This window comes from Struthio camelus, chromosome Z (assembly GCF_040807025.1).
Source record: "Struthio camelus isolate bStrCam1 chromosome Z, bStrCam1.hap1, whole genome shotgun sequence".
Taxonomy (NCBI): domain Eukaryota; kingdom Metazoa; phylum Chordata; class Aves; order Struthioniformes; family Struthionidae; genus Struthio; species Struthio camelus.
The window spans coordinates 62,250,717-62,264,434 of NC_090982.1; positions in this window are offsets into that span (position 1 = coordinate 62,250,717).

The window sequence follows — 13,718 nt, forward strand, 5'->3', positions numbered from 1 at the left end:
TAGTAATATCTGTTACTGCATTCTGTGTGAGTCATCATCACAGTCTTACTAAAAGAGTCAGAAAAAGACAGGCCACATAAGAAGACCATTCATTCATTACATGTAAAGTTAACTATTTTAATGTATTGAGTCTAGAAGTTAAATTTCAGTTATGAACAAATGCTAAACTGTAGCATCAAAATACTAGCCAAGAAAGTGTTTTTCTGATATTAACAAATGAGAAAGGTAGTTAAGTTAAGAAGCACCAGTACTGAAAATTAGTGAGCATGCTTTCATGTTGATAATTTAAATGTGATATAGGAAGAAACAAAGTTTAGGAAGTATGCTTATTTTACAATATGCAGTCCAAATTTTTGAGATAAGATATTTTATATTTAAATCTGATTTAAACATATCTTTTAAATTTCCAAACTATATTCAAAAGAAGAAGAGAGAAAGAATTATTTTTCACCAAGTTCCAAGTTCAGAAGAAAATGCCATACTTAGTTTTGCATCTGTGGCTTTTGTCCACTTGTCACAGTCCTAATATTATTTCAAGGCTGTTTTGCCCAATGAGAATTATATTTGCCTTTGGCCCTGCCTCTCTGTGCCATTCATTAGTAGCATGTGTCCACCTGCTTGTACTTCTGCACATCTTATTTTGAAATCTGAAGCCTCTGTACATGTTTGGAGTGAACATCAACGCAATGGAAAATTATGTTGTCATGCTGTGCACTGTCCACTTGAAGTAGTATGTTCTGTCCACCTCTGTATGTAATACTGAAGAGCAGCCAGATCCAATACATCATGCCGTTTGACCAGTGTGGAGGCAATGGGGCACAGGAAAATAAGGTTCAATTTTTGAAGGCTCTACTTCAGGATTAATATGCTAAAATCTTGCTCCATGTAAAATTATGCTGATTTCAGTACTAGTTCTTATACTAAATCCTGGCCACATCATAAGTATATGGTTAAGTCTGGATATAGTGAAGCTAGCGGCATGAGAGCCCGTGCTTGGAATATAGCAACAGCAGGGAGCAGTAAAGACAAACAAAATGCTGAACAACATGGACTGTGCTTGGTCCAGGATTAGAGTGAGTGCTCCAAGACAGGAAAAGTAATAAAGGAAGAAAGGAGAATAGCAGGTGGGAAAGAGGAGAAAAGTAAACAGAAGAGAAGAACAAAGAGAAAAAATCCTTGAACATTTCTAACATATTAAACAAAACCTAAGGCTAGAATTTCCCCTAGCTGGTGAGCCGGTTGGCTCAACAGGTTTGAGCTAGTGTGTGAGCCAGCATGAAAGCTGTTTGGACAATCGAGTAGTTTGGGCCCGAGTGCAGTAAAGATGTATCCCATAAAGAGAAAAGGAGTGAATGTACTTTCAGGCTAGGAATACGTGGTTACAATCCACAGTTAATCTGTGGAGATCTGAGCCCGAGTGTTACTTAGGTTATAAGGAAAAGCAGTTTGGCTGGTCTCTAGTGAATATGTGTCTTTTTTTTTTTTCCTAGCTTCCAAAGCAATCTCAGGTAATAAATGCTGGACAACAGGAATTTCACTTCCTTTCTATCTCTATTCATTTATATTTCACACAAAGGGTCACTTAGTGGCCTGTTTAGATCCCTGATATCCCTATGATATACAGGTCATTTGCACATACCTTCAAAAGAGAAAGCCATGTACTGCTATATAAGGCAACATAACTACATTGTATACACACAGAGAACCAAACCTGATTGTGTTTGTATATCAGAGCTGTCAAACACATATAATCAGTACTTCCTATTTCTGTTGGGGTCACTGAACTGAGTGACTACTAGTTGGAAACTTCTTTCAGTCTAAATTGAAGGAAGATGCAGGGTCTAGTGGCCTTCTGCTGTAAAGCTTATAGGCTCACCACAGTGGCAACAGTGATGCAAAGTAAAGTGGCCCCTGAAGAGACAGAAGACTAACAGCATTTATTATAGTATTAATCGGCTGGTCAAATATTTTAAAATTTGAAAACTCTCAGCAGAACGTTTCGATTTTTGCCAAAGAAATTTTATTTTCATTAGTTTTATTCATGATAGATTGCTGAGTAGTAGAGCTTGACTTAACAGACCCTCATTTCTTCAAAGCATCTTGTTCACTGTGTTCAGACATTTTAACCCAGTTGGCTATATTCTTGTTAGTACCCTGTCACTTTGAAGCATGCACTACAATATTTGGTATGCCTTGCGCTTATCGCTGAGCGGGGACCGCTAGCAAGCGAATCAGGACTACGTGTTCATGGTTTCAGGAGTGCTGAAGTGGATTGCTAATCAATGACATGTTGGGAAGCCTTCTCCCTCTATGCCTGATTTCAGTCAGTGCCCTTCCAGAGCTGTATACTGCAACACTTAGCCACAGACGAAAAAGTTGTTAGCCCTCCTTCCTGATGGCTCCAGGAGCCTCCTATTTGCTTATTGTCTTAGGAAGGTGGGACAGCATAAGACTGCTAACTCAAGCTCCGCTGTCTTTCTCTTCATGCTTACCTTTCATTCATTCATCCCACATTGCTTTTCTTACCAGAGGTCCACTTTTAAAGACAGTTACAACTCACTCGTCATGCTCTCAGTTGCTTCTGACTTCATAGTAAAATTCGGTAACAAGGTTTGCCACTTACCTTTTGCAGTTAGGTCATCCTTTTGTAAACCAAGGCAGAAAACAAACTAAAAACTCCCTCTTGTGAAGCAGCCAGAGTCCATGTTTCGTTTCATAGCCAGAAGGCTGAACTAATACAAGGAGAAGCCCCCTAACAGAACGACCCTTCTTTGGATCCGTCAGCTGCTGCTGTGTGGTGACTGGAAACAGGGAGGAATCTTCTTGTCTGTGCATCTAGCACAGCTCCATTTGGAGGAAATGTTATAATCTCTTCTCATTTTCTTTTTCTGCCACTCTGGAACCTCAGCTTCATGTAACTGCCTGAGCCTCCTCTTGAGGCACATCCACTCGTTCTGGTTTTTAGCGGTGAAACAGGGCTACGGATAGCCTCTGTGAGCTGGGCTTCAGTCCTCTTCCCCATAGTGAGTTTTAAAATCATCTTCATTAGTCAGAGAGAGATGTTTACATCTGGTCACACCTCTTGACCCAAACAAGGTAATATCAAGTGAATACAACCTGCATGCCATGCTATCTGTTTAATATTAACCTGGAAATGCAATTGAAATTTCAGTCGCAAGATTAAAGATGAATGTTTGCACTTAGGGTCAAAGACGCGACGCAAGAAGTGAAAAAAGAGTTGCTCCACTTCCTCCAGAGTCTTGAAGGAAAGCACACATTCCATAATCATATTCCAGAAGAAAACAAGTCTGAGAGGCTGCTTTTCCTCTACATTTCCTGCCTTCCTATTCAATAACCTCACTGTAAGCACTTGCCTGAATTAGTATGTTGCAGTGCTGTTAGTTCAGGAAACACAGCCTGAAGAGAGAGACTTTCGCATGATTGGAGGCAAGACAGGGCTCGTGCAGTGATGTGGAGTTAGCAGAGACTTATTAACCAACGAGTCTGGAACTCATATCAGAACCTGAATTAAATACGAAGCACCAATTTGTAATGCTACTTGCAGGTCTTCTGTAACTTCACCTACTCTAATCCAGTCTACAGCCAGTCCATATACTGAAATCAGCCTGTTGCTTTCTATATCACAGCTCAGTTGTTTTCTTCTAAATTGACAGTTTCAATTAAGTGGTTCGAAATATTTTTGAATCACTGTTATTTGCATTCTTTGTATTTGTTGCAGTAGTGAATAACCTACTTCTTTCTGCAAAAGGATACTTCAGTATTTAATCCTACTCTAAATTCTCCTCTTAATTCTAAAATTATTATACAGAACTTCATCCACATTCAGGACCTTTCTTTGATGCAGTGACTTAGCATGTTAGGAATAGGAATAGGCAGAGTAGACTGGACTGGTTTTTCTTGTTTGACCATAGGTCAAATTATCTCCAAAGATACTAGCCAGTAATATGTAGCATGCTTTCTAGGCCAGGGAGGACATCCTTTCTAACTAAAAATGAGTAAAATGATAGCAGCAATTATTGACAGTTCTCCTCCCACTATACACACACAAATTAGGAGAAAAAAAAAAAAAAGGAAAAATACAGGTGTAATTGGTTTCTGGGTGTGGAGTTTTAATAATCTCCCCTACCTGAGAAGGGTCGAGAATACATCGCTTACTCCTAACCAGTGCACAGTTCAGCAACCACAGAGAGCAAAGAAGTCTGCAAGGTCTTTGAATGAGGATGATTTGACAAAAAATAATATTGTCCCTGCCCTCCCAGCATATTCATGGCTATACATTTTAATGCCACATAACAGAGGGTCTGTGGGAGTCCTGGAAATACCAGAGGTCTTGCCTGATACACTGGCCTCCAGCACTTCTGTCTGAGCTACAGCTGGGCACAGCAGGCTGCGAGGGAGAGCGCCACGTTGCTGGCAGGCTGGTTCTCGTCACGCTCTCCGCAGCTAGCCACCTAGGCTCGTTTCTCTTGGATCTTAAGCATCTACTTTTTTGCTTCCTCTTTTGCTTTCTACTTTTGAACATCCAACACCTGCCAGTCGGTTTTTGCCAGTAGTCCTGACTAGGCAAGTTTAAGCTACTTGCTACTAATGGGCAGCGCTCATAACTCATTGCAAGTGTAATACTCTGAGTCCAATGTCTTATACGTTGTTCCAGTTTCACCTGTTGCCTATAGCCAGAGTTGTGACCTAGCTGTTCTGATAACACAGCAGGCATGTTTCCTAACCCGTAAAACGTATCTTCTGTACTCTTAATGTCTGCCTTGTAAATATAGGTCTGTCCCCTGCTGGCAATGTGGTAGAAGTTATTTGTGAAGTTCAGGTAGACCTATCTTGCCCAATTAAAAGGTGAATCTTCGGAAGAGGAGTGTGGGGAAAAAAATTATAAAATGGAATCACATTAAATACAGGCCATAAATAGTAAGATTTCAAGGCCTAGGATTCAGTTATTATTAAATTGGGGAGCCATTTTCTTTAAATCCTAACCTGCAGCTATATAATACTGTAGTTTAAAGAAGAGGTATTATACAGGTGCAAGTGAAGAGAGAGATGTATATATAGACACATGTGCATGTGGATGAATATACATGCATATACATAAATACATACATACACACACACACATCCCCATACCAGTATATATAACACAGGTGGGTATAAGACTTAGGAACCCTATATCTTAAGTAGATCTCATTCTTGATGTCACTAGTTGTTACTTCCTGATTTGCGCTTTGAATACAAATATCATCCTGCTCATTTCCTTTTACAAAATTATTTACTTATTCATGCAAAAAATTGTTGTGATGCCAAAATTCATCTTAGTTGGCCATTACCTTTATATCATTGGAAGAGAACTCCTGAAATGGTCTGAAAAATAAGCTTTGACTTAGCTGTACCCTTCCCCCAGCCACACTGTGCCAAACAGCAAAACAGCTCGCCATATAGAGGCACTAGTCATGTTCCAGTGACTAGCCGAAAAGCTTTGACACAGCACTCTCAGCAACTCAAAATCCTATAAGTTCTTTTTTTCTTACTCAGAAAAAGTCCTTAAAGATGTTCCATGTGGAGCTCAACTTGCTAGCTTCTGTGTAATGTATGAGAAAATGTCTGTGTCTTCTTTCTGTACTGTATGTTTTTCATTGTTTCTGCACACATAGCTCTGTCGTTCTAGTAATGTGGTTATACAATTGTTTACTGCTCGTCTTATCAGCAATCTTTGACCAGCCTGAAACAGAGCCATTGCCAGGGTGTCTTTCAATTAATGATTAACAGTCACAAAGATCTACTTCAGTAATTAGTGCTGTATAAAGTAATTCCAGCTATAATGCAAGTAAATCCAGGCTTAAAATAGCAGCACATGCACACACACACACTCACACAGAGCAGTGAGGCTGGAGAGAGTTCTTTCAAAAGCTCTGGCATTTATTGCGTTTCTCCTTTCCTAATTTCAAGACGTTCACTCTTTTCAGTGTGCTTCCTCCAGTGGGGGGCATGCACACATGCCACAGAACTAAGGAATCATCAGAAAAAAGAGTGTATTCCTTTCAGGCGAATTAACAAAGTGTATTTGCTATGGGAAACCTAACTCATTTATAGTGAGATTAAAACCACAATTAAAAGAAACCCAAGCTGCTAACAACTTTTGTTTGTGTTCTGTGAGTAGACAAACTAAATACCAGTCTAAACCAAACTTTGGAAAGAGAGTATAAAAGGGCAGTAGTGCTCATATAATAGTATTTTTGGAAAGTACTGGCGCTTTTCAGAAGGAAAACATGCACTCATTGAGTAATAGAGTAGCATCCAGTTTCTAGTAGTGATCATGAATGGACAGTTTTAAGTAGAAAGTTACTATTTGGATTTAAAGTAACAGTTGGTGATATTACTATCCATATGGAAATTTGTAAACATAGATTAAAACCAATAGTTTTGAAGGAAAAAGAGAATATTAAAATTTGGAGAGAAATCTTACAAAAAACAAACAAAATCCCATTATCCTTTTTGTGTAAACCTTACAGCTCTTTCCTGTTTCTTCCTGCCACAGATCCTTCCTGGTATGGTTGCTGATTCCATCAGCACTTCACTAGTGAAATTGCATTTGCAGCAAAAATGAGAGCAGGTATGAACCTAGTGCTGCAGGAAAGCTAACTTGTTTATAAAGAGCAGAACAAATACACCATGCTGCTAGCAGTTGGGTTTATTGTCTTCCCAGTGTTTTAGTCCTTGATCCTATGAACTGTTGCATGGAAGCAGTGATGTGTGTGTTAGCTGATTCCCGTTTAAATCAGCGGAGTAGTCTGCAGGATCAGGATCTTAACTTTTCTCATTCTAAAAATGAGTGTGTTATGTACTTGATTGTGTATACTATCAGGTTGGAATTTATGAGGTGAGAGAAATATGTTCATTTATCCCCTATTATTTTTTTTCACATGAATAATTTTAGCCTGGTATTTCCCTAAGAATGCAACATGTTTCCTAACCAGTAATTGAGTTTGTAATAGCATCTCATGTTGCATGCCTAATGAATCAACTGATAGCTTATTTTAGCTATTTTATAAAATATGTTGTATTACAATTACAAAATTCCCCAGAAGTGCTGCATAGCCCTCGGCTGCATGACATTGCAACAACTAAATTGTGTCTTGTACTTGGCCTCAAATATATGTGACAATTCAGTGTATGTAAGCTGATTTTTTTAAGTTGGCAGTTTCCTTTGCAGCAAAATAAATATGTGCAAAAATCAGGCATCAAACACTAGGTACTGAAAGTAGAGCTCTTGGCTTCGCTGTAATTTATCAGCATTGTCAGGGTACTGATTTTCTTAAAAACTAGTTAGCATCTTCTAACGCTAAGCAACAGAAGGAAAATGGGTGTTCTTTCCTCGTTTTTTTTTGTGAGCTATATTCTGCTGCCAGTTTCTCCCACTAAACTTCCACTGAAATTGCTAACTGGTCTGAACCAACTGGGAGCAGAATTTGGCAAGCTGTCTTTAGCGTCCAAAAGCACAGGTGTGTTCGTGTGCATCTGTTGTCAAGAAAAATCCTAGATGTTCTCTATTTCTTAATGTGAGAAAACATGTACATATTGTATATACAGTAATGAGATATTTTGAAGTTGAATTCCCATTTATACATATTTACTTTCAGATATACTAATCTGCAACAAGATCTTGGCAATGGTCCTGACCTCTCTGTTTTTTGATTTGTTTGCTTTTTTTACTGCTGCGTGATCTTCTGGTAATGCGGGTTACAGTCATCACTGTTGTATATATGTGCTTGCATGTGTGTGTGCATTGATAAATTTCTCCCTTTCGGACTTCTGAATTTTCCATTTCAAGTCCAGCCAGTACAATTGTGAACTCATCTTTCTAGTATGCTTCTCTGTGTCGGATTGCCAACTACCAAGATATTTGACCAAGTGTTTCAATTAAGTCCCCTGAGGAAAGCTGTCTATATACTTGTGAAAGGGCATGCTCTGTGTAGGATGACTGTGTACAGTATAAATCTATAAAATGTGGAAGTGTTTATAAATTTATCTGCCAAATATTTATCATCCATGTAAGAAATGCAAAGTTATTTAGTGTACATCAGATTAATAAAGGGGCATTTTTTGCTCCACTATATTCAAATAAAGAGTTGTTCTCTGCAATGAATATACATCAGGTGTGCTGATAGCTAGAACATCATTCTTCACTACCCCCAAAATACGAAAAACTGTCTTAACTAGTTCTTTTTTATGAAGGCTCTGTATGTATTTTATTTTTAGTGCCGGTAATAGAAGTTGAAGACTTTTTTTAAAAAATATGGTACAAGTTAATAAAGAAATATAAATGAACACCATAAAAAAAGACAGAGTAAAATATGCTATGGTTGCAAAAGACGAAGTTCCCCTTTAGTTAACCATCTGTGATTCATATTTTTATGGCATATAATTGGACAAATAGACCTCTGGTCTTTCACTACATAACGGCACTGCATGGGTATGTTATCAGCCAAAAGGTCTAATCTAACTCTGTGTGAAAAGCATGCTGGTGCAAGGTATAACAATCTGTGCATCTGAAAGACTGATAGGCATTTATACAGTAAACTATGGTTCCATGAGAGCCTGGCATCCACCAACAGAAAGAACAAAAAAACAAACCAGCCCTGCAACAGCAATATTTCTTTATTGCATTTGTGCTCTAAAAGCCCCAGAAAAGCATCAACTGATCAAATGTGGTAGTTTTAAAATAACAAAAAAAGGTTGAGTTATTTATATTCTGCCATGTGCATGGCTGGATCAGCAATACATTTCCAAATATAGCTTATTCCAAACAGATGATGGAATAAACAAAGCACATGAGCCTCTTCAGCTGTGTCACCAGTAGGGAAAAGTGAGGCTACATGTGAATTTAAGCATTTCTCAACTGTGCAAAGCAGTGTCTGCAAACCCAGCAACCGAGGACATATGTGAATTTGTGACTGTCCTTTGGCAACCAGAGTTCGTTCTATTTGTGGTAGAGCATGAAAAGAAAATTCTTTGTTTATTAAGTATTACCAGCAAAAGTAGTAATCCGTGTTAAAAGTGTTCTTAAAATTATGCCCTCAGCTATCTACATCTGAAGGGGGTTGATAGTGTAACTATACTGGTCTCTTCATCTAATGGAGATGAAGCTTTTATGCCTGTGTCTCCTAGTCTCCTGATTCAGGGAAGAAATTAAGCTCTTTTGTGCAGAAGATCACAATGCAAAAGGGAGTGTGGGAAAAGAATTGCACATATGCTTCATAAATACCTTACAGAAATTTCATCTGGTCTGCAGAAAACCTTCAGCAGCAAAGGATTCTTGTGTCAACAGGGCTCAGAGCAGTTTTGCAAATGTAGCGCATAATCCTGCAAAGAGGTCATTTCTGCATTTGTCTGAAGAATTTTGCAGACATACCTGTGTCAGCCTGAACTGGAGAAAAATAGACTTCTGGCTAACACAGTTATTCTAGCAAAGGGGTGATGCTTAATTTAGAGCATTAGCTGCTTAATTTAGAGTGGGGGTGTGGGGGTGTGTGTGCACGCGCGTGTGCGCTTACCATTGTATTGTTTGAATGAGCACAAGTACATAGAGACTGTGGGTGCAAATGTAAGAGGAGAAGGCAGCATTTTGTGGAACGTGGCATTGCGTATACCTGACACTGAATGTGAAGATATATCATGTGTCCCCTCCATGTGGTTTGCATTCAACTAGCATGCCAGCTGGGTTTTGATTATTATTTAATCTATTGCAATTATAAAGTTAAGCATATGATACGTCAGGGTGCTGTGAGATCAGTAGCTGATCCAAATCACTCCCTCTCCCCATTAGTCATATTTAGAACTTCTATATACACTTGATGTTGGCAACAAACAAAAAAAAATGGCTCAAAGGTCCCCATAGCCTTTCCTAAGGATCATAAGCTGAACTGAAAATTGTGCCGTTCTGTATGTTTGCTCATGGCATTATATGTAAACTCTCCAAATACTCAGCTGAATCCACTCTTTCTGCAGAAAGCACGTGGATGGATCATGTTACTTCCAGCTCTTGAAGTGGACCAAATTGGTCTGATTGCTACTGCAGGAATGATTTTGTGTTGCTATTGCAGACTAGTATTATATACGCAAAATAGCTTGGGAAGACATCAAGAACCATATTACAGAGAGATCCCTTGCTATTTCATAGAGCTTAAAGAAAGGACCTGACTGCATCAATGTCTATAGCTATTGAGTTACACAAACACAGAGGTTCTTACACTGTGATCCACTATACCACTATTGACTGCACTATGGTGCATGGCCTTCTTCAAAGTGCCCCATGAATTCTGCTCAGGAAGCTGAATGTCATCCCTATGTTGAGACCTGGTGTCAGAAGCTGCAACTATTGCTGCCAGTGATAGTACCTGAACAAAATTTGGAAATGCCTGCACTAATCCATCTAGGCAATGTTTCCAGCCCTGACAGTGAGAAGACGAACCAGTGTCAGTCTTATCAAGCCTTGAGTAACTTCTGTTATCTGTCAGAAAAGCCATGGCACTACAGCACTTCTAACTACAGAATGGAAAATTGTAAAAATATATCTTCAAGCATACCACCCAATGCTGAAAAAAATATGTGTTTAAGAATCATTAGTGGCAAGAACAAAGTGTGAAATGTCTCCTGTAATGACTTAAAGTGTTGGTTAAGTGTGTTAACTAGTTTGGCTGAATTCTGCTCAGATATAGCTTAGGCTATAGATCTAGCCTCAGCTCTTCCACTGGATTGTAAAGGCAATTGGCATTTTTATTAAAAAAATATATATATGATAACGCACAGACTTGGATCATAGCAAAGCAACACTAATTTCATCAGTGGTTGCCATAGCTCTGAATCGTGGATTTTACAATAGATTGCATCATAACACATTTACTTGTGTTTTTCCTTATTAATCATCCAACACTGAAAGCTCATTAAACAAGGGAAGAAATTTCCTTACTAAAGGAACACATCCAAATATACCTGAGACAAAGGAGAGTATGGGAAGATAAGGATGAGCCATTTTTTGCATTTCTTCTGGACTTTCTTCCTCTCCTCACCCAAGGAACTCCAAACTGAGTTTGGAATTACAGAATTTTCACCTGATTCTTTTAGGTGCTATATCTAAAGCAAAGCCACGTTTTCCCTTCAAGTGTACTCCTGCTAGTGCCTGCCTTTAAACACCTACAACAGTCACAAATTCCGACAGAGAAGGGAAATAATTTTCTTCAGGAACAGGGTGTAAGCTTGCCCATTTGGACTTCAAAGTACTTAACCCTGGGAATCTCAGGGGGCTCTTGACTTTAAATAAAAATATCCTGTGTTTTGCAGCCAGATCAGCTGGTGGACTTTACAGAGGGTAGGAAGGAGAAATCAGATAAAACCAAGAGTAAATCACTTTCAGCTGCCCTGGAAGTGAAGCCATTAGTGGAATCTTGTATTTGTTACGTCATTGAGCTTTGCGTGGCTCTCCTTACACATGACTCCCTTGCAGACTCAGGCTTCTGCCTACACACAGTATTTTGCAGCATTGGTGGAACAACTAGAACATCTGAAAGGAAATCCTACTGTTATGTAGGATTGCCTAGCAGTTAAGATCTTTTTTCCCTAAGTTTATTTCCCATCCAGTAGGTTTGGTGGACCTTAGCGAACTGTTATCTATTAATATGTTCCCATACTATTCCATTCATGATGATAGGATTGCAGAAATGTTTGTTTTGTTAGTCTGTATTAAACTTATATGAGAAAACAAGCTCAGGCTACTTGAGCTCAAGGCTCAGAGTAGCACAGACTACACTGCAGCCCAGTTCTGAGTATGCAAGAGGAGCTTGACTTTGTGGTTTCAGTCTATCTGAAATCAGAGGTTTTTAAAAACTAGAATAAAATGGTGGTTCCATTCAGAAAAAAAGAGGCCACTAGCTATTGCCTTGCTGGTAAAGTTGTTGATGTAGGCCAGAGAACAATAAGATTGAGTTACAGGAATATCAGTATTATATAGTCAGTGTGAACTCCAACCTGTCTTCCACTTCCTTTTCGGTAGGGCTGTTGTACTGTGTTTTGTGAGCTAGAATATATATAAAATGCAAATGGACACAGGGAACCCGGGAAAAAACTGGACTAGACTGGCAAAAGCATATCAGGACTGCTGACTGATCATAAACTAACAAAATAAATGGACGAGAGCACACATCTGTTTAAAAAGTTCTCCGTGACTAAATATATTACTTTGCATTGTTGTCGTTACATGAATGTTGAAATCAAGGAAAAATATGTGTTTGCTTCAACGTAGGACCCTCCCTTCCTTCAGGAACATGAATGCTGGCCATGTCGGGGGAGCTAGTTTTATTGCAGAAGCCATGTCTGGTTATTGAAAATACTCAGGTCCACGTTGGTATAGTGCCATTTCCAATCTGACCTGCAGGTGGAGTAGGAAAAATACCTACCAAAAAGGGTCAGGAAAGATCTTATTAACATAAAGCTTGCCTAGAGCTTCAGCTGTATTGCACTGTGCACAGAAGCTGGCTGAGAACCTGAGCTTGCAGGTATGCTTACTGACAGGGAAACATGTACCTCGTAACATGGGCGAGCAAAATATCCTAGGCCAGGGACTAGTTTACCTCTGCCACTCAGGGAGAGATTAACTCACTGACTGAATTGACCAGGCATTTTCAGGAGCTTTGTAATTGCCAGAAAGTTTTGCTCTGGGATGCAGCTTTGCAAATAGCATGATGAAAATCATCTAACAGCAATCAATCACTGAAAAGAGATATTTAACAATTCTACTGGTAAAAAACAAGAGTGATTTCACATGGTTTTTTGCTCCCTTATAACTGGAATTAGCAGTGTGCATTGGTGGGACCTCGAGAAGGGAAACTGATGAGGACCCCACTCTATCTGTTATTACGTGTCCCTGTATTTGTGTATTGAAAATACACAAATTTGGCTGTTTATCTCCTATCTGCCAACAGTTTACAACTGCCTTTGATCCTACTGTGAAAATGTGAAGTGGAAACTGGAAGTGGTGGAGCCAAAGCAGTAGCCAGGGATCTGGGAACCTCCCTCTGCAGAAGATGGGAGGGTGGCCAAAGTGCTGAATAGCAGGGTCAGGTATAGTCCAAAAATTACAGAACATTATCAGCTTTAGAGGTTGCGCTTGCCTACACCTGCAGTCAGCTGACAAAACAGTTTCAAGGTTACTAGTACAGTCCTTTCCAGGGCTGCATGGCTTTGAGGCTCCGTGTGTGAGCCCGTGGCCTCAATCCCCAGGAGCACAGCACGCTCTGCCCACAGCAGCCTTCCCACCAGGCTGCTGCCTGGGGGCCGCAGGGCCCATGGCCTTCAGGATGCGCCACCCAAGGGACGCCCGGGCTGTGCCTGGGCCACGCTTTAGGGTTCCTCCAGCAGGTCGCGAGCTGAGGCTGGCTGGGAGCCGCTCTGTAAGTGCTGCTGGCATAACCCCATCAACCAGCATCAGGATCCCAGTCCCCCACAACCTCCATGAGCTTCTCCTTATTTTTCATATGGAGTTTAAGATACTGGTTTTAATTTCACAGCTGTGACTGATTTGGGATCTCTTTATCTGAGGAATACCTTTTCCCTTTAGAGTAACAACAAAGCAGCTTCCTGGAAAGTGACTGAAGCTGAAGCCATTTTGACCTAAATGAGAGGAGGCTGCTGACACTGTGTTT